The sequence below is a fragment of the Nothobranchius furzeri genome, chromosome 2 (genome assembly GCF_043380555.1).
Source record: "Nothobranchius furzeri strain GRZ-AD chromosome 2, NfurGRZ-RIMD1, whole genome shotgun sequence".
NCBI lineage: Eukaryota > Metazoa > Chordata > Actinopteri > Cyprinodontiformes > Nothobranchiidae > Nothobranchius > Nothobranchius furzeri.
Genome location: NC_091742.1, coordinates 16,062,810 through 16,085,321, shown reverse-complemented (window position 1 = coordinate 16,085,321; position 22,512 = coordinate 16,062,810). Strand labels below are relative to the sequence as shown.

Below are 22,512 nucleotides of genomic sequence, written 5' to 3'. Positions count from 1 at the left end.
CGTACAACACAAAAACAGATCCCCGCAACACCTTGGCTGTGCCTACTAATCCTGTCTATATATGTTATGAACAAAATTGGTGATAAAGGGCAGCCTTAGCAGAGTCCAGTTCTTACTGGAAATGAGCTTGACTTATTGCAGGCAATGCGGACCGAGCTATGACACCGGTCATTCGGGGAACTAAGAGCCTGTGTCAGGAGCCCTGGTACCCCATACTCACGGAGTGCCACCCACAGGGCCCCCTGAGTAATGCGGTCAAAACTCTTCTCCAAATCCACAAAACACATGTTCATTGGTTGGATAAACTCTCACGTACATCTCCAGGATTCCCCTAATGGTATAAAGCTGATCCAGCTGAACCTGAGGGTTGACAATCCGTCTGACCTTGCTCTACAGGACCATTAACAAGACCTCACCAGGGAGGCTGAGGAGTGTGATCTCCCTGTTGTTGGAACACACTCTGCAGTCTCCTTTTTAGTAACGGTAAACCTTAATTATAACAAACATTCATTGAGTTTAATAAAACTGTTCAATGATGCAACACAAGTGGTGAACTGATAGCACAATGGCAGTTCTCTGGTCCAATTGAGTGCCTACAATTAACGTCGACTTTATGTACCACTGATTTTAACCAGTTGGCTTATATAGGGTTATTGTTGCCCTTTCCATCGTTGCAGTTTGGATGATCAAACATCTACAGTCCTGACGATGGATATGTAACCTTGAAGGTTTAAGTAGAAGTCTTTGACCCTGATGTGATTTGAACACACAACCTTCTGATCTGGAGTCAGACGCGCTACCATTGCGCCACAGAGTCAGGTGTCAACAAATGATAATGAAAATGAGCCGATGGTAAACCTTAACTAACACAAACATTCAATGACCTGAATAAAACTGTTCAACGACGCAACACCAGTGATGTACAGATAAAACAACAGAGATCACTGTCTTATTAAACAAACAGGACCACATCCTCTGTAAAAAAAAAAAAGAGACTTGCTCCTTAGGCCACCAAAACAGATCCTCGCAAAACACCTTAGCTGTGCCTACAAATCCTGTCCAGAAATGTTATGAACAAATGTTGTGATAAAGGGCTGCGTTAGCAGAGGCCAATTCTTACCGGAAATGAGCTAGACTTACTGCCGGCAACGCAGACTATGCTATGATACCTGTCATTCGGTGACCTAACAGCTTGTATCAGAGGGCCTGCTACCCGATGTTCAAAGAGTGCCCCCTGCAATGCCCCTGAGTAATGCAGTCAAAACCCTTCTCCAAATGCACAAAACACATGTAGATTGGTTGGGCCAACTCTCACGCACCCTCCAGGATCCACCTGAAGGTATAAAGCTGGTCCAGCATTCCATGGCCAGGACGAAAACCACAATGTTGCTCCTGAATCTGAAGTTGGACAATCCATCTGACCTTCCTCTCCAAATCCCCGAAAACGACATTGCCAGATAGACTGAGGAGTGTGATCTCCTTGTAGTTGGAACACACTGTGCGGCCTCCCTTTTTATTAAGGGTAAACCTTAATTATAACAAGCATTCATTGAGTTGAATAAAACTGTTTAATGATGCAACACAAGTGATGTAGTGATAGCCCAACGACAGTACTCTGGTCCAATTGAGGGCCTACAATAAACTATGGCTTCCTGTAGCACCGATTTGAACCAGTCGGCTTACATAAGGTTATAGTTACCCTTTCCATCTTTGCACTGTTTGGATGAAAAAAAATATCTAAATCCCTGATGGGTGTTATGTCACATAACACATAAGTAGAAGGCATTGACCCTGATGTGATTTGAACACTCAAACTTCTGATCTGGAGTCAGACACGCTACCGTTGCGCCACAGAGTCACCTGCCTATAAAATAGAAAATAAGAAAAATGTGAAGGTAAACCTTAAGTTTGGCAAACATTCATTGACCTGAAAACAACTGTTAAAAGATGCAACACCAGTGATGTACAGCTAAAACAACAGAGATCACAGTTCGAAAAAAACCATCAGGACCACATCCTCTGTAAAATGTAGAGCCCTGATCCGTACAACACAAAAACAGATCCCCCGCAACACCTTGGCTGTGCCTACTAATCCTGTCTATATATGTTATGAACAAAATTGGTGATGAAGGGCAGCCTTAGCAGAGTCCAATTCTTACTGGAAATGAGCTTGACTTATTGCAGGCAATGCGGACCGAGCTATGACACCGGTCATTCGGGGAACTAAGAGCCTGTGTCAGGAGCCCTGGTACCCCATACTCACGGAGTGCCACCCACAGGGCCCCCTGAGTAATGCGGTCAAAACCCTTCTCCAAATCCACAAAACACATGTTGATTGGTTGGATAAACTCTCACGTACATCTCCAGGATTCCCCTAATGGTATAAAGCTGATCCAGCTGAACCTGAGGGTTGACAATCCGTCTGACCTTCCTCTACAGGACCATTAACAAGACCTCACCAGGGAGGCTGTGGAGTGTGATCTCCCTGTTGTTGGAACACACTCTGCAGTCTCCTTTTTAGTAAGGGTAAACCTTAATTATAACAAACATTCATTGAGTTGAATAAAACTGTTCAATGATGCAACACAAGTGGTGAACTGATAGCACAATGGCAGTTCTCTGGTCCAATTGAGTGCCTACAATAAACGTCGACTTTATGTACCACTGATTTTAACCAGTTGGCTTATATAGGGTTATTGTTGCCCTTTCCATCGTTGCAGTTTGGATGATCAAACATTTACAGTCCTGACGATGGATATGTAACCTTGAAGGTTTAAGTAGAAGTCTTTGACCCTGATGTGATTTGAACACACAACCTTCTGATCTGGAGTCAGACGCGATTCCATTGCGCCACAGAGTCAGGTGTCAACAAATGATAATGAAAATGAGCCGATGGTAAACCTTAACTAACACAAACATTCAATGACCTGAATAAAACTGTTCAACGACGCAACACCAGTGATGTACAGATAAAACAACAGAGATCACTGTCTGATTAAACAAACAGGACCACATCCTCTGTAAAAAAAAAAAAAAAAAAAGAGACTTGCTCCTTAGGCCACCAAAACAGATCCTCGCAAAACACCTTGGCTGTGCCTACAAATCCTGTCCAGAAATGTTATGAACAAATGTTGTGATAAAGGGCTGCGTTAGCAGAGGCCAATTCTTACCGGAAATGAGCTAGACTTACTGCCGGCAATGCAGACTATGCTATGATACCTGTCATTCGTGACCTAACCGATTGTATCAGAAGGCCTGCTACCCGATGTTCAAAGAGTGCCCCCTGTAATGCCCCTGAGTAATGCAGTCAAAACCCTTCTCCAAATGCATAAAACACATGTAGATTGGTTGGGCCAACTCTCACGCACCCTCCAGGATCCACCTAAAGGTATAAAGCTGGTCCAGCGTTCCATGGCCAGGACGAAAACCACAATGTTGCTCCTGAATCTGAAGTTGGACAATCCATCTGACCTTCCTCTCCAGATCCCCGAAAACGACATTACCAGATAGACTGAGGAGTGTGATCTCCTTGTAGTTGGAACACACTGTGCGGCCCCCCTTTTTATTAGGGGTAAACCTTAATTATAACAAGCATTCATTGAGTTGAATAAAACTGTTTAATGATGCAACACAAGTGATGTAGTGATAGCCCAATGACAGTACTCTGGTCCAATTGAGGGCCTACAATAAACTATGGCTTCCTGTAGCACCGATTTGAACCAGTCGGCTTACATAAGGTTATTGTTACCCTTTCCATCTTTGCACTGTTAGGATGAAAAAAAATATCTAAATCCCTGATGGGTGTTATGTCACATAACATATAAGCAGAAGGCCTTCACCCTGATGTGATTTGAACACACAACCTTCTGATCTGGAGTCAGACGCGCTACCGTTGCGCCACAGAGTCACCTGCCTATAAAATAGAAAATAAGAAAAATGTGAAGGTAAACCTTAAGTATGGCAAACATTCATTGACCTGAAAACAACTGTTAAAAGATGCAACACCAGTGATGTACAGATAAAACAACAGAGATCACAGTTCGAAAAAACCATCAGGACCACATCCTCTGTAAAATGTAGAGCCCTGATCCGTACAACACAAAAACAGATCCCCGCAACACCTTGGCTGTACCTACTAATCCTGTCTATATATGTTATGAACAAAATTGGTGATAAAGGGCAGCCTTAGCAGAGTCCAGTTCTTACTGGAAATGAGCTTGACTTATTGCAGGCAATGTGGACCGAGCTATGACACCGGTCATTCGGGGAACTAAGAGCCTGTGTCAGGAGCCCTGGTACCCGATACTCAAGGAGTGCCACCCACAGGGCCCCCTGAGTAATGCGGTCAAAACCCTTCTCCAAATCCACAAAACACATGTTCATTGGTTGGATAAACTCTCACGTACATCTCCAGGATTCCCCTAATGGTATAAAGCTGATCCAGCTGAACCTGAGGGTTGACAATCCGTCTGACCTTCCTGTACAGGACCATTAACAAGACCTCACCAGGGAGGCTGAGGAGTGTGATCTCCCTGTTGTTGGAACACACTCTGCAGTCTCCTTTTCAGTAAGGGTAAACCTTAATTATAACAAACATTCATTGAGTTGAATAAAGCTGTTCAATGATGCAACACAAGTGGTGAACTGATAGCACAATGGCAGTTCTCTGGTCCAATTGAGTGCCTACAATAAACGTCGACTTTATGTACCACTGATTTTAACCAGTTGGCTTATATAGGGTTATTGTTGCCCTTTCCATCGTTGCAGTTTGGATGATCAAACATTTACAGTCCTGACGATGGATATGTAACCTTGAAGGTTTAAGTAGAAGTCTTTGACCCTGATGTGATTTGAACACACACCCTTCTGATCTGGAGTCAGACGCGCTACCATTGCTTCACAGAGTCAGGTGTCAACAAATGATAATGAAAATGAGCCGATGGTAAACCTTAACTAACACAAACATTCAATGACCTGAATAAAACTGTTCAACGACGCAACACCAGTGATGTACAGATAAAACAACAGAGATCACTGTCTGATTAAACAAACAGGACCACATCCTCTGTAAAAAAAAAAATGAGACTTGCTCCTTAGGCCACCAAAACAGATCCTCGCAAAACACCTTGGCTGTGCCTACAAATCCTGTCCAGAAATGTTATGAACAAATGTTGTGATAAAGGGCTGCGTTAGCAGAGGCCAATTCTTACCGGAAATGAGCTAGACTTACTGCCGGCAATGCAGACTATGCTATGATACCTGTCATTCGTGACCTAACAGATTGTATCAGAAGGCCTGGTACCCGATGTTCAAAGAGTGCCCCCTGTAATGCCCCTGAGTAATGCAGTCAAAACCCTTCTCCAAATGCATAAAACACATGTAGATTGGTTGGGCCAACTCTCACGCACCCTCCAGGATCCACCTAAAGGTATAAAGCTGGTCCAGCGTTCCATGGCCAGGACGAAAACCACAATGTTGCTCCTGAATCTGAAGTTGGACAATCCATCTGACCTTCCTCTCCAGATCCCCGAAAACGACATTACCAGATAGACTGAGGAGTGTGATCTCCTTGTAGTTGGAACACACTGTGCGGCCCCCCTTTTTATTAGGGGTAAACCTTAATTATAACAAGCATTCATTGAGTTGAATAAAACTGTTTAATGATGCAACACAAGTGATGTAGTGATAGCCCAATGACAGTACTCTGGTCCAATTGAGGGCCTACAATAAACTATGGCTTCCTGTAGCACCGATTTGAACCAGTCGGCTTACATAAGGTTATTGTTACCCTTTCCATCTTTGCACTGTTAGGATGAAAAAAAATATCTAAATCCCTGATGGGTGTTATGTCACATAACATATAAGCAGAAGGCCTTGACCCTGATGTGATTTGAACACACAACCTTCTGATCTGGAGTCAGACGCGCTACCGTTGCGCCACAGAGTCACCTGCCTATAAAATAGAAAATAAGAAAAATGTGAAGGTAAACCTTAAGTATGGCAAACATTCATTGACCTGAAAACAACTGTTAAAAGATGCAACACCAGTGATGTACAGATAAAACAACAGAGATCACAGTTCGAAAAAACCATCAGGACCACATCCTCTGTAAAATGTAGAGCCCTGATCCGTACAACACAAAAACAGATCCCCGCAACACCTTGGCTGTACCTACTAATCCTGTCTATATATGTTATGAACAAAATTGGTGATAAAGGGCAGCCTTAGCAGGGTCCAGTTCTTACTGGAAATGAGCTTGACTTATTGCAGGCAATGTGGACCGAGCTATGACACCGGTCATTCGGGGAACTAAGAGCCTGTGTCAGGAGCCCTGGTACCCGATACTCAAGGAGTGCCACCCACAGGGCCCCCTGAGTAATGCGGTCAAAACACTTCTCGAAATCCACAAAACACATGTTCATTGGTTGGATAAACTCTCACGTACATCTCCAGGATTCCCCTAATGGTATAAAGCTGATCCAGCTGAACCTGAGGGTTGACAATCCGTCTGACCTTCCTGTACAGGACCATTAACAAGACCTCACCAGGGAGGCTGAGGAGTGTGATCTCCCTGTTGTTGGAACACACTCTGCAGTCTCCTTTTCAGTAAGGGTAAACCTTAATTATAACAAACATTCATTGAGTTGAATAAAACTGTTCAATGATGCAACACAAGTGGTGAACTGATAGCACAATGGCAGTTCTCTGGTCCAATTGAATGCCTACAATAAACGTCGACTTTATGTACCACTGATTTTAACCAGTTGGCTTATATAGGGTTATTGTTGCCCTTTCCATCGTTGCAGTTTGGATGATCAAACATCTACAGTCCTGACGATGGATATGTAACCTTGAAGGTTTAAGTAGAAGTCTTTGACCCTGATGTGATTTGAACACACACCCTTCTGATCTGGAGTCAGACGCGCTACCATTGCTTCACAGAGTCAGGTGTCAACAAATGATAATGAAAATGAGCCGATGGTAAACCTTAACTAACACAAACATTCAATGACCTGAATAAAACTGTTCAACGACGCAACACCAGTGATGTACAGATAAAACAACAGAGATCACTGTCTGATTAAACAAACAGGACCACATCCTCTGTAAAAAAAAAAATGAGACTTGCTCCTTAGGCCACCAAAACAGATCCTCGCAAAACACCTTGGCTGTGCCTACAAATCCTGTCCAGAAATGTTATGAACAAATGTTGTGATAAAGGGCTGCGTTAGCAGAGGCCAATTCTTACCGGAAATGAGCTTGACTTACTGCCGGCAATGCAGACTATGCTATGATACCTGTCATTCGGTGACCTAACAGCTTGTATCAGAGGGCCTGGTACCCGATGTTCAAAGAGTGCCCCCTGCAATGCCCCTGAGTAATGCAGTCAAAACCCTTCTCCAAATGCACAAAACACATGTAGATTGGTTGGGCCAACTCTCACGCACCCTCCAGGATCCACCTGAAGGTATAAAGCTGGTCCAGCATTCCATGGCCAGGACGAAAACCACAATGTTGCTCCTGAATCTGAAGTTGGACAATCCATCTGACCTTCCTCTCCAGATCCCCGAAAACGACATTGCCAGATAGACTGAGGAGTGTGATCTCCTTGTAGTTGGAACACACTGTGCGGCCCCCCTTTTTATTAGGGGTAAACCTTAATTATAACAAGCATTCATTGAGTTGAATAAAACTGTTTAATGATGCAACACAAGTGATGTAGTGATAGCCCAACGACAGTACTCTGGTCCAATTGAGGGCCTACAATAAACTATGGCTTCCTGTAGCACCGATTTGAACCAGTCGGCTTACATAAGGTTATTGTTACCCTTTCCATCTTTGCACTGTTTGGATGAAAAAAAAAAAAATCTAAATCCCTGATGGGTGTTATGTCACATAACACATAAGTAGAAGGCATTGACCCTGATGTGATTTGAACACACAACCTTCTGATCTGGAGTCAGACGCGCTACCGTTGCGCCACAGAGTCACCTGCCTATAAAATAGAAAATAAGAAAAATGTGAAGGTAAACCTTAAGTATGGCAAACATTCATTGACCTGAAAACAACTCTTAAAAGATGCAACACCAGTGATGTACAGATAAAACAACAGAGATCACAGTTCGAAAAAACCATCAGGACCACATCCTCTGTAAAATGTAGAGCCCTGATCCGTACAACACAAAAACAGATCCCCGCAACACCTTGGCTGTACCTACTAATCCTGTCTATATATGTTATGAACCAAATTGGTGATAAAGGGCAGCCTTAGCAGAGTCCAATTCTTACTGGAAATGAGCTTGACTTATTGCAGGCAATGCGGACCAAGCTATGACACCGGTCATTCGGGGAACTAAGAGCCTGTGTCAGGAGCCCTGGTACCCGATACTCAAGGAGTGCCACCCACAGGGCCCCCTGAGTAATGCGGTCAAAACCCTTCTCCAAATCCACAAAACACATGTTCATTGGTTGGATAAACTCTCACGTACATCTCCAGGATTCCCCTAATGGTATAAAGCTGATCCAGCTGAACCTGAGGGTTGACAATCCGTCTGACCTTCCTGTACAGGACCATTAACAAGACCTCACCAGGGAGGCTGAGGAGTGTGATCTCCCTGTTGTTGGAACACACTCTGCAGTCTCCTTTTTAGTAAGGGTAAACCTTAATTATAACAAACATTCATTGAGTTGAATAAAACTGTTCAATGATGCAACACAAGTGGTGAACTGATAGCACAATGGCAGTTCTCTGGTCCAATTGAGTGCCTACAATAAACGTCGACTTTATGTACCACTGATTTTAACCAGTTGGCTTATATAGGGTTATTGTTGCTCTTTCCATCGTTGCAGTTTGGATGATCAAACATCTACAGTCCTGACGATGAATATGTAACCTTGAAGGTTTAAGTAGAAGTCTTTGACCCTGATGTGATTTGAACACACACCCTTCTGATCTGGAGTCAGACGCGCTACCATTGCGCCACAGAGTCAGGTGTCAACAAATGATAATGAAAATGAGCCGATGGTAAACCTTAACTAACACAAACATTCAATGACCTGAATAAAACTGTTCAACGACGCAACACCAGTGATGTACAGATAAAACAACAGAGATCACTGTCTGATTAAACAAACAGGACCACATCCTCTGTAAAAAAAAAAAAAGAGACTTGCTCCTTAGGCCACCAAAACAGGTCCTCGCAAAACACCTTGGCTGTGCCTACAAATCCTGTCCAGAAATGTTATGAACAAATGTTGTGATAAAGGGCTGCGTTAGCAGAGGCCAATTCTTACCGGAAATGAGCTTGACTTACTGCCGGCAACGCAGACTATGCTATGATACCTGTCATTCGGTGACCTAACAGCTTGTATCAGAGGGCCTGGTACCCGATGTTCAAAGAGTGCCCCCTGCAATGCCCCTGAGTAATGCAGTCAAAACCCTTCTCCAAATGCACAAAACACATGTAGATTGGTTGGGCCAACTCTCACGCACCCTCCAGGATCCACCTGAAGGTATAAAGCTGGTCCAGCATTCCATGGCCAGGACGAAAACCACAATGTTGCTCCTGAATCTGAAGTTGGACAATCCATCTGACCTTCCTCTCCAGATCCCCGAAAACGACATTGCCAGATAGACTGAGGAGTGTGATCTCCTTGTAGTTGGAACACACTGTGCGGCCCCCCTTTTTATTAGGGGTAAACCTTAATTATAACAAGCATTCATTGAGTTGAATAAAACTGTTTAATGATGCAACACAAGTGATGTAGTGATAGCCCAACGACAGTACTCTGGTCCAATTGAGGGCCTACAATAAACTATGGCTTCCTGTAGCACCGATTTGAACCAGTCGGCTTACATAAGGTTATTGTTACCCTTTCCATCTTTGCACTGTTTGTATGAAAAAAAATATCTAAATCCCTGATGGGTGTTATGTCACATAACACATAAGTAGAAGGCATTGACCCTGATGTGATTTGAACACACAACCTTCTGATCTGGAGTCAGACGCGCTACCGTTGCGCCACATAGTCACCTGCCTATAAAATAGAAAATAAGAAAAATGTGAAGGTAAACCTTAAGTATGGCAAACATTCATTGACCTGAAAACAACTCTTAAAAGATGCAACACCAGTGATGTACAGATAAAACAACAGAGATCACAGTTCGAAAAAACCATCAGGACCACATCCTCTGTAAAATGTAGAGCCCTGATCTGTACAACACAAAAACAGATCCCCGCAACACCTTGGCTGTGCCTACTAATCCTGTCTATATATGTTATGAACAAAATTGGTGATAAAGGGAAGCCTTAGCAGAGTCCAATTCTTACTGGAAATGAGCTTGACTTATTGCAGGCAATGCGGACCAAGCTATGACACCGGTCATTCGGGGAACTAAGAGCCTGTGTCAGGAGCCCTGGTACCCGATACTCAAGGAGTGCCACCCAGAGGGCCCCCTGAGTAATGCGGTCAAAACCGTTCTCCAAATCCACAAAACACATGTTCATTGGTTGGATAAACTCTCACGTACATCTCCAGGATTCCCCTAATGGTATAAAGCTGATCCAGCTGAACCTGAGGGTTGACAATCCGTCTGACCTTCCTGTACAGGACCATTAACAAGACCTCACCAGGGAGGCTGAGGAGTGTGATCTCCCTGTTGTTGGAACACACTCTGCAGTCTCCTTTTTAGTAAGGGTAAACCTTAATAATAACAAACATTCATTGAGTTGAATAAAGCTGTTCAATGATGCAACACAAGTGGTGAACTGATAGCACAATGGCAGTTCTCTGGTCCAATTGAGTGCCTTCAATAAACGTCGGCGTTCTGTAGCACTGATTTTAACCAGTTGGCTTATATAGGGTTATTGTTGCCCTTTCCATCGTTGCAGTTTGGATGATCAAACTTCTACAGTCCTGACGATGGTATTGTTACCTTGAAGGTTTAAGTAGAAGTCTTTGACCCTGATGTGATTTGAACACACAACCTTCTGATCTGGAGTCAGACGCGCTACCATTGCGCCACAGAGTCAGGTGTCAACAAATGATAATGAAAATGAGCCGATGGTAAACCTTAACTAACACAAATATTCAATGACCTGAATAAAACTGTTCAACGACGCAACACCAGTGATGTACAGATAAAACAACAGAGATCACTGTCTGATTAAACAAACAGGACCACATCCTCTGTAAAAAAAAAAAAAAGAGACTTGCTCCTTAGGCCACCAAAACAGATCCTCGCAAAACACCTTGGCTGTGCCTACAAATCCTGTCCAGAAATGCTATGAACAAATGTTGTGATAAAGGGCTGCGTTAGCAGAGGCCAATTCTTACCGGAAATGAGCTAGACTTACTGCCGGCAATGCAGACTATGCTACGATACCTGTCATTCTGTGACCTAACAGATTGTATCAGAAGGCCTGGTACCCGATGTTCAAAGAGTGCCCCCTGCAATGCCCCTGAGTAATGCAGTCAAAACCCTTCTCCAAATGCACAAAACACATGTAGATTGGTTGGGCCAACTCTCACGCACCCTCCAGGATCCACCTAAAGGTATAAAGCTGGTCCAGCGTTCCATGGCCAGGACAAAAACCACTATGTTGCTCCTGAATCTGAAGTTGGACAATCCATTTGACCTTCCTCTCCAGATCCCCGAAAACGACATTACCAGATAGACTGAGGAGAGTGATCTCCTTGTAGTTGGAACACACTGTGCGGCCCCCCTTTTTATTAGGGGTAAACCTTAATTATAACAAGCATTCATTGAGTTGAATAAAACTGTTTAATGATGCAACACAAGTGATGTAGTGATAGCCCAACGACAGTACTCTGGTCCAATTGAGGGCCTACAATAAACTATGGCTTCCTGTAGCACCGATTTGAACCAGTCGGCTTACATAAGGTTATTGTTACCCTTTCCATCTTTGCACTGTTTGGATGAAAAAAAAAATCTAAATCCCTGATGGGTGTTATGTCACATAACACATAAGTAGAAGGCATTGACCCTGATGTGATTTGAACACACAACCTTCTGATCTGGAGTCAGACGCGCTACCATTGCGCCACAGAGTCACCTGCCTATAAAATAGAAAATAAGAAAAATGTGAAGGTAAACCTTAAGTATGGCAAACATTCATTGACCTGAAAACAACTCTTAAAAGATGCAACACCAGTGATGTACAGATAAAACAACAGAGATCACAGTTCGAAAAAACCATCAGGACCACATCCTCTGTAAAATGTAGAGCCCTGATCCGTACAACACAAAAACAGATCCCCGCAACACCTTGGCTGTGCCTACTAATCCTGTCTATATATGTTATGAACAAAATTGGTGATAAAGGGCAGCCTTAGCAGAGTCCAATTCTTACTGGAAATGAGCTTGACTTATTGCAGGCAATGCGGACCGAGCTATGACACCGGTCATTCGGGGAACTAAGAGCCTGTGTCAGGAGCCCTGGTACCCCATACTCACGGAGTGCCACCCACAGGGCCCCCTGAGTAATGCGGTCAAAACCCTTCTCCAAATCCACAAAACACATGTTGATTGGTTGGATAAACTCTCACGTACATCTCCAGGATTCCCCTAATGGTATAAAGCTGATCCAGCTGAACCTGAGGGTTGACAATCCGTCTGACCTTCCTCTACAGGACCATTAACAAGACCTCACCAGGGAGGCTGTGGAGTGTGACCTCCCTGTTGTTGGAACACACTCTGCAGTCTCCTTTTTAGTAAGGGTAAACCTTAATTATAACAAACATTCATTGAGTTGAATAAAACTGTTCAATGATGCAACATAAGTGGTGAACTGATAGCACAATGGCAGTTCTCTGGTCCAATTGAGTGCCTTCAATAAACGTCGGCGTTCTGTACCACTGATTTTAACCAGTTGGCTTATATAGGGTTATTGTTGCCCTTTCCATCGTTGCAGTTCGGATGATCAAACATTTACAGTCCTGACGATGGATTTGTAACCTTGAAGGTTTAAGTAGAAGTCTTTGACCCTGATGTGATTTGAACACACAACCTTCTGATCTGGAGTCAGACGCGCTACCATTGAGCCACAGAGTCAGGTGTCAACAAATGATGATGAAAATGAGCCGATGGTAAACCTTAACTAACACATACATTCAATGACCTGAATAAAACTGTTCAACGACGCAACACCAGTGATGTACAGATAAAACAACAGAGATCACTGTCTGATTAAACAAACAGGACCACATCCTCTGTAAAAAAAAAAAAAAAAAAGAGAGACTTGCTCCTTAGGCCACCAAAACAGATCCTCGCAAAACACCTTGGCTGTGCCTACAAATCCTGTCCAGAAATGCTATGAACAAATGTTGTGATAAAGGGCTGTGTTAGCAGAGGCCAATTCTTACTGGAAATGAGCTAGACTTACTGCCGGCAATGCAGACTATGCTACGATACCTGTCATTCGGTGACCTAACAGATTGTATCAGAAGGCCTGGTACCCGATGTTCAAAGAGTGCCCCCTGCAATGCCCCTGAGTAATGCAGTCAAAACCCTTCTCCAAATGCACAAAACACATGTAGATTGGTTGGGCCAACTCTCACGCACCCTCCAGGATCCACCTAAAGGTATAAAGCTGGTCCAGCGTTCCATGGCCAGGACGAAAACCACTATGTTGCTCCTGAATCTGAAGTTGGACAATCCATTTGACCTTCCTCTCCAGATCCCCGAAAACGACATTACCAGATAGACTGAGGAGAGTGATCTCCTTGTAGTTGGAACACACTGTGCGGCCCCCCTTTTTATTAGGGGTAAACCTTAATTATAACAAGCATTCATTGAGTTGAATAAAACTGTTTAATGATGCAACACAAGTGATGTAGTGATAGCCCAACGACAGTACTCTGGTCCAATTGAGGGCCTACAATAAACTATGGCTTCCTGTAGCACCGATTTGAACCAGTTGGCTTACATAAGGTTATTGTTACCCTTTCCATCTTTGCACTGTTTGGATGAAAAAAAATATCTAAATCCCTGATGGGTGTTATGTCACATAACACATAAGTAGAAGGCATTGACCCTGATGTGATTTGAACACACAACCTTCTGATCTGGAGTCAGACGCGCTACCGTTGCGCCACAGAGTCACCTGCCTATAAAATAGAAAATAAGAAAAATGTGAAGGTAAACCTTAAGTTTGGCAAACATTCATTGACCTGAAAACAACTGTTAAAAGATGCAACACCAGTGATGTACAGATAAAACAACAGAGATCACAGTTCGAAAAAACCATCAGGACCACATCCTCTGTAAAATGTAGAGCCCTGATCCGTACAACACAAAAACAGATCCCCGCAACACCTTGGCTGTACCTACTAATCCTGTCTATATATGTTATGAACAAAATTGGTGATAAAGGGCAGCCTTAGCAGAGTCCAGTTCTTACTGGAAATGAGCTTGACTTATTGCAGGCAATGTGGACCGAGCTATGACACCGGTCATTTGGGGAACTAAGAGCCTGTGTCAGGAGCCCTGGTACCCCATACTCACGGAGTGCCACCCACAGGGCCCCCTGAGTAATGCGGTCAAAACCCTTCTCCAAATCCACAAAACACATGTTGATTGGTTGGATAAACTCTCACGTACATCTCCAGGATTCCCCTAATGGTATAAAGCTGATCCAGCTGAACCTGAGGGCTGACAATCCGTCTGACCTTCCTCTACAGGACCATTAACAAGACCTCACCAGGGAGGCTGTGGAGTGTGACCTCCCTGTTGTTGGAACACACTCTGCAGTCTCCTTTTTAGTAAGGGTAAACCTTAATTATAACAAACATTCATTGAGTTGAATAAAACTGTTCAATGATGCAACATAAGTGGTGAACTGATAGCACAATGGCAGTTCTCTGGTCCAATTGAGTGCATTCAATAAACGTCGGCGTTCTGTAACACAGATTTTAACCAGTTGGCTTATACAGGGTTATTGTTGCCCTTTCCATCGTTGCAGTTTGGATGATCAAACTTCTACAGTCCTGACGATTGATATGTAACCTTGAAGGTTTAAGTAGAAGTCTTTAACCCTGATGTGATTTGAACACACAACCTTCTGATCTGGAGTCAGACGCGCTACCATTGCGCCACAGAGTCAGGTGTCAACAAATGATAATGAAAATGAGCCGATGGTAAACCTTAACTAACACAAACATTCAATGACCTGAATAAAACTGTTCAACGACGCAACACCAGTGATGTACAGATAAAACAACAGAGATCACTGTCTGATTAAACAAACAGGACCACATCCTCTGTAAAAAAAAAAAAAGAGACTTGCTCCATAGGCCACCAAAACAGATCCTCGCAAAACACCTTGGCTGTGCCTACAAATCCTGTCCAGAAATGCTATGAACAAATGTTGTGATAAAGGGCTGTGTTAGCAGAGGCCAATTCTTACTGGAAATGAGCTAGACTTACTGCCGGCAATGCAGACTATGCTACGATACCTGTCATTCGGTGACCTAACAGATTGTATCAGAAGGCCTGGTACCCGATGTTCAAAGAGTGCCCCCTGCAATGCCCCTGAGTAATGCAGTCAAAACCCTTCTCCAAATGCACAAAACACATGTAGATTGGTTGGGCCAACTCTCACGCACCCTCCAGGATCCACCTAAAGGTATAAAGCTGGTCCAGCGTTCCATGGCCAGGACAAAAACCACTATGTTGCTCCTGAATCTGAAGTTGGACAATCCATCTGACCTTCCTCTCCAGATCCCCGAAAACGACATTACCAGATAGACTGAGGAGAGTGATCTCCTTGTAGTTGGAACACACTGTGCGGCCCCCCTTTTTATTAGGGGTAAACCTTAATTATAACAAGCATTCATTGAGTTGAATAAAACTGTTTAATGATGCAACACAAGTGATGTAGTGATAGCCCAACGACAGTACTCTGGTCCAATTGAGGGCCTACAATAAACTATGGCTTCCTGTAGCACCGATTTGAACCAGTCGGCTTACATAAGGTTATTGTTACCCTTTCCATCTTTGCACTGTTTGTATGAAAAAAAATATCTAAATCCCTGATGGGTGTTATGTCACATAACACATAAGTAGAAGGCATTGACCCTGATGTGATTTGAACACACAACCTTCTGATCTGGAGTCAGACGCGCTACCGTTGCGCCACATAGTCACCTGCCTATAAAATAGAAAATAAGAAAAATGTGAAGGTAAACCTTAAGTATGGCAAACATTCATTGACCTGAAAACAACTCTTAAAAGATGCAACACCAGTGATGTACAGATAAAACAACAGAGATCACAGTTCGAAAAAACCATCAGGACCACATCCTCTGTAAAATGTAGAGCCCTGATCTGTACAACACAAAAACAGATCCCCGCAACACCTTGGCTGTGCCTACTAATCCTGTCTATATATGTTATGAACAAAATTGGTGATAAAGGGCAGCCTTAGCAGAGTCCAATTCTTACTGGAAATGAGCTTGACTTATTGCAGGCAATGCGGACCAAGCTATGACACCGGTCATTCGGGGAACTAAGAGCCTGTGTCAGGAGCCCTGGTACCCGATACTCAAGGAGTGCCACCCAGAGGGCCCCCTGAGTAATGCGGTCAAAACCGTTCTCCAAATCCACAAAACACATGTTCATTGGTTGGATAAACTCTCACGTACATCTCCAGGATTCCCCTAATGGTATAAAGCTGATCCAGCTGAACCTGAGGGTTGACAATCCGTCTGACCTTCCTGTACAGGACCATTAACAAGACCTCACCAGGGAGGCTGAGGAGTGTGATCTCCCTGTTGTTGGAACACACTCTGCAGTCTCCTTTTTAGTAAGGGTAAACCTTAATAATAACAAACATTCATTGAGTTGAATAAAGCTGTTCAATGATGCAACACAAGTGGTGAACTGATAGCACAATGGCAGTTCTCTGGTCCAATTGAGTGCCTTCAATAAACGTCGGCGTTCTGTAGCACTGATTTTAACCAGTTGGCTTATATAGGGTTATTGTTGCCCTTTCCATCGTTGCAGTTTGGATGATCAAACTTCTACAGTCCTGACGATGGTATTGTTACCTTGAAGGTTTAAGTAGAAGTCTTTGACCCTGATGTGATTTGAACACACAACCTTCTGATCTGGAGTCAGACGCGCTACCATTGCGCCACAGAGTCAGGTGTCAACAAATGATAATGAAAATGAGCCGATGGTAAACCTTAACTAACACAAATATTCAATGACCTGAATAAAACTGTTCAACGACGCAACACCAGTGATGTACAGATAAAACAACAGAGATCACTGTCTGATTAAACAAACAGGACCACATCCTCTGTAAAAAAAAAAAAAAAAAGAGACTTGCTCCTTAGGCCACCAAAACAGATCCTCGCAAAACACCTTGGCTGTGCCTACAAATCCTGTCCAGAAATGCTATGAACAAATGTTGTGATAAAGGGCTGCGTTAGCAGAGGCCAATTCTTACCGGAAATGAGCTAGACTTACTGCCGGCAATGCAGACTATGCTACGATACCTGTCATTCTGTGACCTAACAGATTGTATCAGAAGGCCTGGTACCCGATGTTCAAAGAGTGCCCCCTGCAATGCCCCTGAGTAATGCAGTCAAAACCCTTCTCCAAATGCACAAAACACATGTAGATTGGTTGGGCCAACTCTCACGCACCCTCCAGGATCCACCTAAAGGTATAAAGCTGGTCCAGCGTTCCATGGCCAGGACGAAAACCACTATGTTGCTCCTGAATCTGAAGTTGGACAATCCATTTGACCTTCCTCTCCAGATCCCCGAAAACGACATTACCAGATAGACTGAGGAGAGTGATCTCCTTGTAGTTGGAACACACTGTGCGGCCCCCCTTTTTATTAGGGGTAAACCTTAATTATAACAAGCATTCATTGAGTTGAATAAAACTGTTTAATGATGCAACACAAGTGATGTAGTGATAGCCCAACGACAGTACTCTGGTCCAATTGAGGGCCTACAATAAACTATGGCTTCCTGTAGCACCGATTTGAACCAGTCGGCTTACATAAGGTTATTGTTACCCTTTCCATCTTTGCACTGTTTGGATGAAAAAAAAAATCTAAATCCCTGATGGGTGTTATGTCACATAACACATAAGTAGAAGGCATTGACCCTGATGTGATTTGAACACACAACCTTCTGATCTGGAGTCAGACGCGCTACCATTGCGCCACAGAGTCACCTGCCTATAAAATAGAAAATAAGAAAAATGTGAAGGTAAACCTTAAGTATGGCAAACATTCATTGACCTGAAAACAACTCTTAAAAGATGCAACACCAGTGATGTACAGATAAAACAACAGAGATCACAGTTCGAAAAAACCATCAGGACCACATCCTCTGTAAAATGTAGAGCCCTGATCCGTACAACACAAAAACAGATCCCCGCAACACCTTGGCTGTACCTACTAATCCTGTCTATATATGTTATGAACAAAATTGGTGATAAAGGGCAGCCTTAGCAGAGTCCAGTTCTTACTGGAAATGAGCTTGACTTATTGCAGGCAATGTGGACCGAGCTATGACACCGGTCATTTGGGGAACTAAGAGCCTGTGTCAGGAGCCCTGGTACCCCATACTCACGGAGTGCCACCCACAGGGCCCCCTGAGTAATGCGGTCAAAACCCTTCTCCAAATCCACAAAACACATGTTGATTGGTTGGATAAACTCTCACGTACATCTCCAGGATTCCCCTAATGGTATAAAGCTGATCCAGCTGAACCTGAGGGCTGACAATCCGTCTGACCTTCCTCTACAGGACCATTAACAAGACCTCACCAGGGAGGCTGTGGAGTGTGACCTCCCTGTTGTTGGAACACACTCTGCAGTCTCCTTTTTAGTAAGGGTAAACCTTAATTATAACAAACATTCATTGAGTTGAATAAAACTGTTCAATGATGCAACATAAGTGGTGAACTGATAGCACAATGGCAGTTCTCTGGTCCAATTGAGTGCATTCAATAAACGTCGGCGTTCTGTAACACAGATTTTAACCAGTTGGCTTATACAGGGTTATTGTTGCCCTTTCCATCGTTGCAGTTTGGATGATCAAACTTCTACAGTACTGACGATTGATATGTAACCTTGAAGGTTTAAGTAGAAGTCTTTAACCCTGATGTGATTTGAACACACAACCTTCTGATCTGGAGTCAGACGCGCTACCATTGCGCCACAGAGTCAGGTGTCAACAAATGATAATGAAAATGAGCCGATGGTAAACCTTAACTAACACAAACATTCAATGACCTGAATAAAACTGTTCAACGACGCAACACCAGTGATGTACAGATAAAACAACAGAGATCACTGTCTGATTAAACAAACAGGACCACATCCTCTGTAAAAAAAAAAAAAGAGACTTGCTCCATAGGCCACCAAAACAGATCCTCGCAAAACACCTTGGCTGTGCCTACAAATCCTGTCCAGAAATGCTATGAACAAATGTTGTGATAAAGGGCTGTGTTAGCAGAGGCCAATTCTTACTGGAAATGAGCTAGACTTACTGCCGGCAATGCAGACTATGCTACGATACCTGTCATTCGGTGACCTAACAGATTGTATCAGAAGGCCTGGTACCCGATGTTCAAAGAGTGCCCCCTGCAATGCCCCTGAGTAATGCAGTCAAAACCCTTCTCCAAATGCACAAAACACATGTAGATTGGTTGGGCCAACTCTCACGCACCCTCCAGGATCCACCTAAAGGTATAAAGCTGGTCCAGCGTTCCATGGCCAGGACAAAAACCACTATGTTGCTCCTGAATCTGAAGTTGGACAATCCATCTGACCTTCCTCTCCAGATCCCCGAAAACGACATTACCAGATAGACTGAGGAGAGTGATCTCCTTGTAGTTGGAACACACTGTGCGGCCCCCCTTTTTATTAGGGGTAAACCTTAATTATAACAAGCATTCATTGAGTTGAATAAAACTGTTTAATGATGCAACACAAGTGATGTAGTGATAGCCCAACGACAGTACTCTGGTCCAATTGAGGGCCTACAATAAACTATGGCTTCCTGTAGCACCGATTTGAACCAGTCGGCTTACATAAGGTTATTGTTACCCTTTCCATCTTTGCACTGTTTGTATGAAAAAAAATATCTAAATCCCTGATGGGTGTTATGTCACATAACACATAAGTAGAAGGCATTGACCCTGATGTGATTTGAACACACAACCTTCTGATCTGGAGTCAGACGCGCTACCGTTGCGCCACATAGTCACCTGCCTATAAAATAGAAAATAAGAAAAATGTGAAGGTAAACCTTAAGTATGGCAAACATTCATTGACCTGAAAACAACTCTTAAAAGATGCAACACCAGTGATGTACAGATAAAACAACAGAGATCACAGTTCGAAAAAACCATCAGGACCACATCCTCTGTAAAATGTAGAGCCCTGATCCGTACAACACAAAAACAGATCCCCGCAACACCTTGGCTGTGCCTACTAATCCTGTCTATATATGTTATGAACAAAATTGGTGATAAAGGGCAGCCTTAGCAGAGTCCAATTCTTACTGGAAATGAGCTTGACTTATTGCAGGCAATGCGGACCAAGCTATGACACCGGTCATTCGGGGAACTAAGAGCCTGTGTCAGGAGCCCTGGTACCCGATACTCAAGGAGTGCCACCCAGAGGGCCCCCTGAGTAATGCGGTCAAAACCGTTCTCCAAATCCACAAAACACATGTTCATTGGTTGGATAAACTCTCACGTACATCTCCAGGATTCCCCTAATGGTATAAAGCTGATCCAGCTGAACCTGAGGGTTGACAATCCGTCTGACCTTCCTGTACAGGACCATTAACAAGACCTCACCAGGGAGGCTGAGGAGTGTGATCTCCCTGTTGTTGGAACACACTCTGCAGTCTCCTTTTTAGTAAGGGTAAACCTTAATAATAACAAACATTCATTGAGTTGAATAAAGCTGTTCAATGATGCAACACAAGTGGTGAACTGATAGCACAATGGCAGTTCTCTGGTCCAATTGAGTGCCTTCAATAAACGTCGGCGTTCTGTAGCACTGATTTTAACCAGTTGGCTTATATAGGGTTATTGTTGCCCTTTCCATCGTTGCAGTTTGGATGATCAAACTTCTACAGTCCTGACGATGGTATTGTTACCTTGAAGGTTTAAGTAGAAGTCTTTGACCCTGATGTGATTTGAACACACAACCTTCTGATCTGGAGTCAGACGCGCTACCATTGCGCCACAGAGTCAGGTGTCAACAAATGATAATGAAAATGAGCCGATGGTAAACCTTAACTAACACAAATATTCAATGACCTGAATAAAACTGTTCAACGACGCAACACCAGTGATGTACAGATAAAACAACAGAGATCACTGTCTGATTAAACAAACAGGACCACATCCTCTGTAAAAAAAAAAAAAAAAGAGACTTGCTCCTTAGGCCACCAAAACAGATCCTCGCAAAACACCTTGGCTGTGCCTACAAATCCTGTCCAGAAATGCTATGAACAAATGTTGTGATAAAGGGCTGCGTTAGCAGAGGCCAATTCTTACCGGAAATGAGCTAGACTTACTGCCGGCAATGCAGACTATGCTACGATACCTGTCATTCTGTGACCTAACAGATTGTATCAGAAGGCCTGGTACCCGATGTTCAAAGAGTGCCCCCTGCAATGCCCCTGAGTAATGCAGTCAAAACCCTTCTCCAAATGCACAAAACACATGTAGATTGGTTGGGCCAACTCTCACGCACCCTCCAGGATCCACCTAAAGGTATAAAGCTGGTCCAGCGTTCCATGGCCAGGACGAAAACCACTATGTTGCTCCTGAATCTGAAGTTGGACAATCCATTTGACCTTCCTCTCCAGATCCCCGAAAACGACATTACCAGATAGACTGAGGAGAGTGATCTCCTTGTAGTTGGAACACACTGTGCGGCCCCCCTTTTTATTAGGGGTAAACCTTAATTATAACAAGCATTCATTGAGTTGAATAAAACTGTTTAATGATGCAACACAAGTGATGTAGTGATAGCCCAACGACAGTACTCTGGTCCAATTGAGGGCCTACAATAAACTATGGCTTCCTGTAGCACCGATTTGAACCAGTCGGCTTACATAAGGTTATTGTTACCCTTTCCATCTTTGCACTGTTTGGATGAAAAAAAAAATCTAAATCCCTGATGGGTGTTATGTCACATAACACATAAGTAGAAGGCATTGACCCTGATGTGATTTGAACACACAACCTTCTGATCTGGAGTCAGACGCGCTACCATTGCGCCACAGAGTCACCTGCCTATAAAATAGAAAATAAGAAAAATGTGAAGGTAAACCTTAAGTATGGCAAACATTCATTGACCTGAAAACAACTCTTAAAAGATGCAACACCAGTGATGTACAGATAAAACAACAGAGATCACAGTTCGAAAAAACCATCAGGACCACATCCTCTGTAAAATGTAGAGCCCTGATCCGTACAACACAAAAACAGATCCCCGCAAC

The 22,512-nt window shown here is 43.5% G+C and overlaps 22 non-coding genes across 22 annotated transcripts; all 22 read right to left on the bottom strand.

Moving 5' to 3' along the window:
• Window positions 1-745: 745 nt before the first annotated feature.
• trnaw-cca (transfer RNA tryptophan (anticodon CCA)) lies at window positions 746-817 on the bottom strand. The gene has a single exon. It is a non-coding gene; the product is annotated as a tRNA-Trp (tRNA).
• A 969-nt stretch (window positions 818-1,786) lies between these two features.
• Window positions 1,787-1,858, bottom strand: trnar-ccu (transfer RNA arginine (anticodon CCU)). Its single transcript has one exon. It is a non-coding gene; the product is annotated as a tRNA-Trp (tRNA).
• A 930-nt stretch (window positions 1,859-2,788) lies between these two features.
• On the bottom strand, window positions 2,789-2,860 carry trnaw-cca (transfer RNA tryptophan (anticodon CCA)). The gene has a single exon. It is a non-coding gene; the product is annotated as a tRNA-Trp (tRNA).
• A 975-nt stretch (window positions 2,861-3,835) lies between these two features.
• On the bottom strand, window positions 3,836-3,907 carry trnaw-cca (transfer RNA tryptophan (anticodon CCA)). The gene has a single exon. It is a non-coding gene; the product is annotated as a tRNA-Trp (tRNA).
• Window positions 3,908-4,835: 928 nt separating this feature from the next.
• Window positions 4,836-4,907, bottom strand: trnaw-cca (transfer RNA tryptophan (anticodon CCA)). The gene has a single exon. It is a non-coding gene; the product is annotated as a tRNA-Trp (tRNA).
• A 968-nt stretch (window positions 4,908-5,875) lies between these two features.
• On the bottom strand, window positions 5,876-5,947 carry trnaw-cca (transfer RNA tryptophan (anticodon CCA)). Its single transcript has one exon. It is a non-coding gene; the product is annotated as a tRNA-Trp (tRNA).
• A 928-nt stretch (window positions 5,948-6,875) lies between these two features.
• Window positions 6,876-6,947, bottom strand: trnaw-cca (transfer RNA tryptophan (anticodon CCA)). The gene has a single exon. It is a non-coding gene; the product is annotated as a tRNA-Trp (tRNA).
• Window positions 6,948-7,919: 972 nt separating this feature from the next.
• trnaw-cca (transfer RNA tryptophan (anticodon CCA)) lies at window positions 7,920-7,991 on the bottom strand. Its single transcript has one exon. It is a non-coding gene; the product is annotated as a tRNA-Trp (tRNA).
• A 928-nt stretch (window positions 7,992-8,919) lies between these two features.
• trnaw-cca (transfer RNA tryptophan (anticodon CCA)) lies at window positions 8,920-8,991 on the bottom strand. Its single transcript has one exon. It is a non-coding gene; the product is annotated as a tRNA-Trp (tRNA).
• Window positions 8,992-9,961: 970 nt separating this feature from the next.
• Window positions 9,962-10,033, bottom strand: trnaw-cca (transfer RNA tryptophan (anticodon CCA)). The gene has a single exon. It is a non-coding gene; the product is annotated as a tRNA-Trp (tRNA).
• A 928-nt stretch (window positions 10,034-10,961) lies between these two features.
• trnaw-cca (transfer RNA tryptophan (anticodon CCA)) lies at window positions 10,962-11,033 on the bottom strand. The gene has a single exon. It is a non-coding gene; the product is annotated as a tRNA-Trp (tRNA).
• Window positions 11,034-12,004: 971 nt separating this feature from the next.
• On the bottom strand, window positions 12,005-12,076 carry trnaw-cca (transfer RNA tryptophan (anticodon CCA)). Its single transcript has one exon. It is a non-coding gene; the product is annotated as a tRNA-Trp (tRNA).
• A 928-nt stretch (window positions 12,077-13,004) lies between these two features.
• Window positions 13,005-13,076, bottom strand: trnaw-cca (transfer RNA tryptophan (anticodon CCA)). Its single transcript has one exon. It is a non-coding gene; the product is annotated as a tRNA-Trp (tRNA).
• A 977-nt stretch (window positions 13,077-14,053) lies between these two features.
• trnaw-cca (transfer RNA tryptophan (anticodon CCA)) lies at window positions 14,054-14,125 on the bottom strand. The gene has a single exon. It is a non-coding gene; the product is annotated as a tRNA-Trp (tRNA).
• Window positions 14,126-15,053: 928 nt separating this feature from the next.
• trnaw-cca (transfer RNA tryptophan (anticodon CCA)) lies at window positions 15,054-15,125 on the bottom strand. The gene has a single exon. It is a non-coding gene; the product is annotated as a tRNA-Trp (tRNA).
• A 970-nt stretch (window positions 15,126-16,095) lies between these two features.
• trnaw-cca (transfer RNA tryptophan (anticodon CCA)) lies at window positions 16,096-16,167 on the bottom strand. The gene has a single exon. It is a non-coding gene; the product is annotated as a tRNA-Trp (tRNA).
• A 928-nt stretch (window positions 16,168-17,095) lies between these two features.
• On the bottom strand, window positions 17,096-17,167 carry trnaw-cca (transfer RNA tryptophan (anticodon CCA)). The gene has a single exon. It is a non-coding gene; the product is annotated as a tRNA-Trp (tRNA).
• A 974-nt stretch (window positions 17,168-18,141) lies between these two features.
• On the bottom strand, window positions 18,142-18,213 carry trnaw-cca (transfer RNA tryptophan (anticodon CCA)). Its single transcript has one exon. It is a non-coding gene; the product is annotated as a tRNA-Trp (tRNA).
• A 928-nt stretch (window positions 18,214-19,141) lies between these two features.
• trnaw-cca (transfer RNA tryptophan (anticodon CCA)) lies at window positions 19,142-19,213 on the bottom strand. The gene has a single exon. It is a non-coding gene; the product is annotated as a tRNA-Trp (tRNA).
• A 970-nt stretch (window positions 19,214-20,183) lies between these two features.
• Window positions 20,184-20,255, bottom strand: trnaw-cca (transfer RNA tryptophan (anticodon CCA)). Its single transcript has one exon. It is a non-coding gene; the product is annotated as a tRNA-Trp (tRNA).
• A 928-nt stretch (window positions 20,256-21,183) lies between these two features.
• Window positions 21,184-21,255, bottom strand: trnaw-cca (transfer RNA tryptophan (anticodon CCA)). The gene has a single exon. It is a non-coding gene; the product is annotated as a tRNA-Trp (tRNA).
• Window positions 21,256-22,228: 973 nt separating this feature from the next.
• On the bottom strand, window positions 22,229-22,300 carry trnaw-cca (transfer RNA tryptophan (anticodon CCA)). The gene has a single exon. It is a non-coding gene; the product is annotated as a tRNA-Trp (tRNA).
• Window positions 22,301-22,512: the final 212 nt, after the last annotated feature.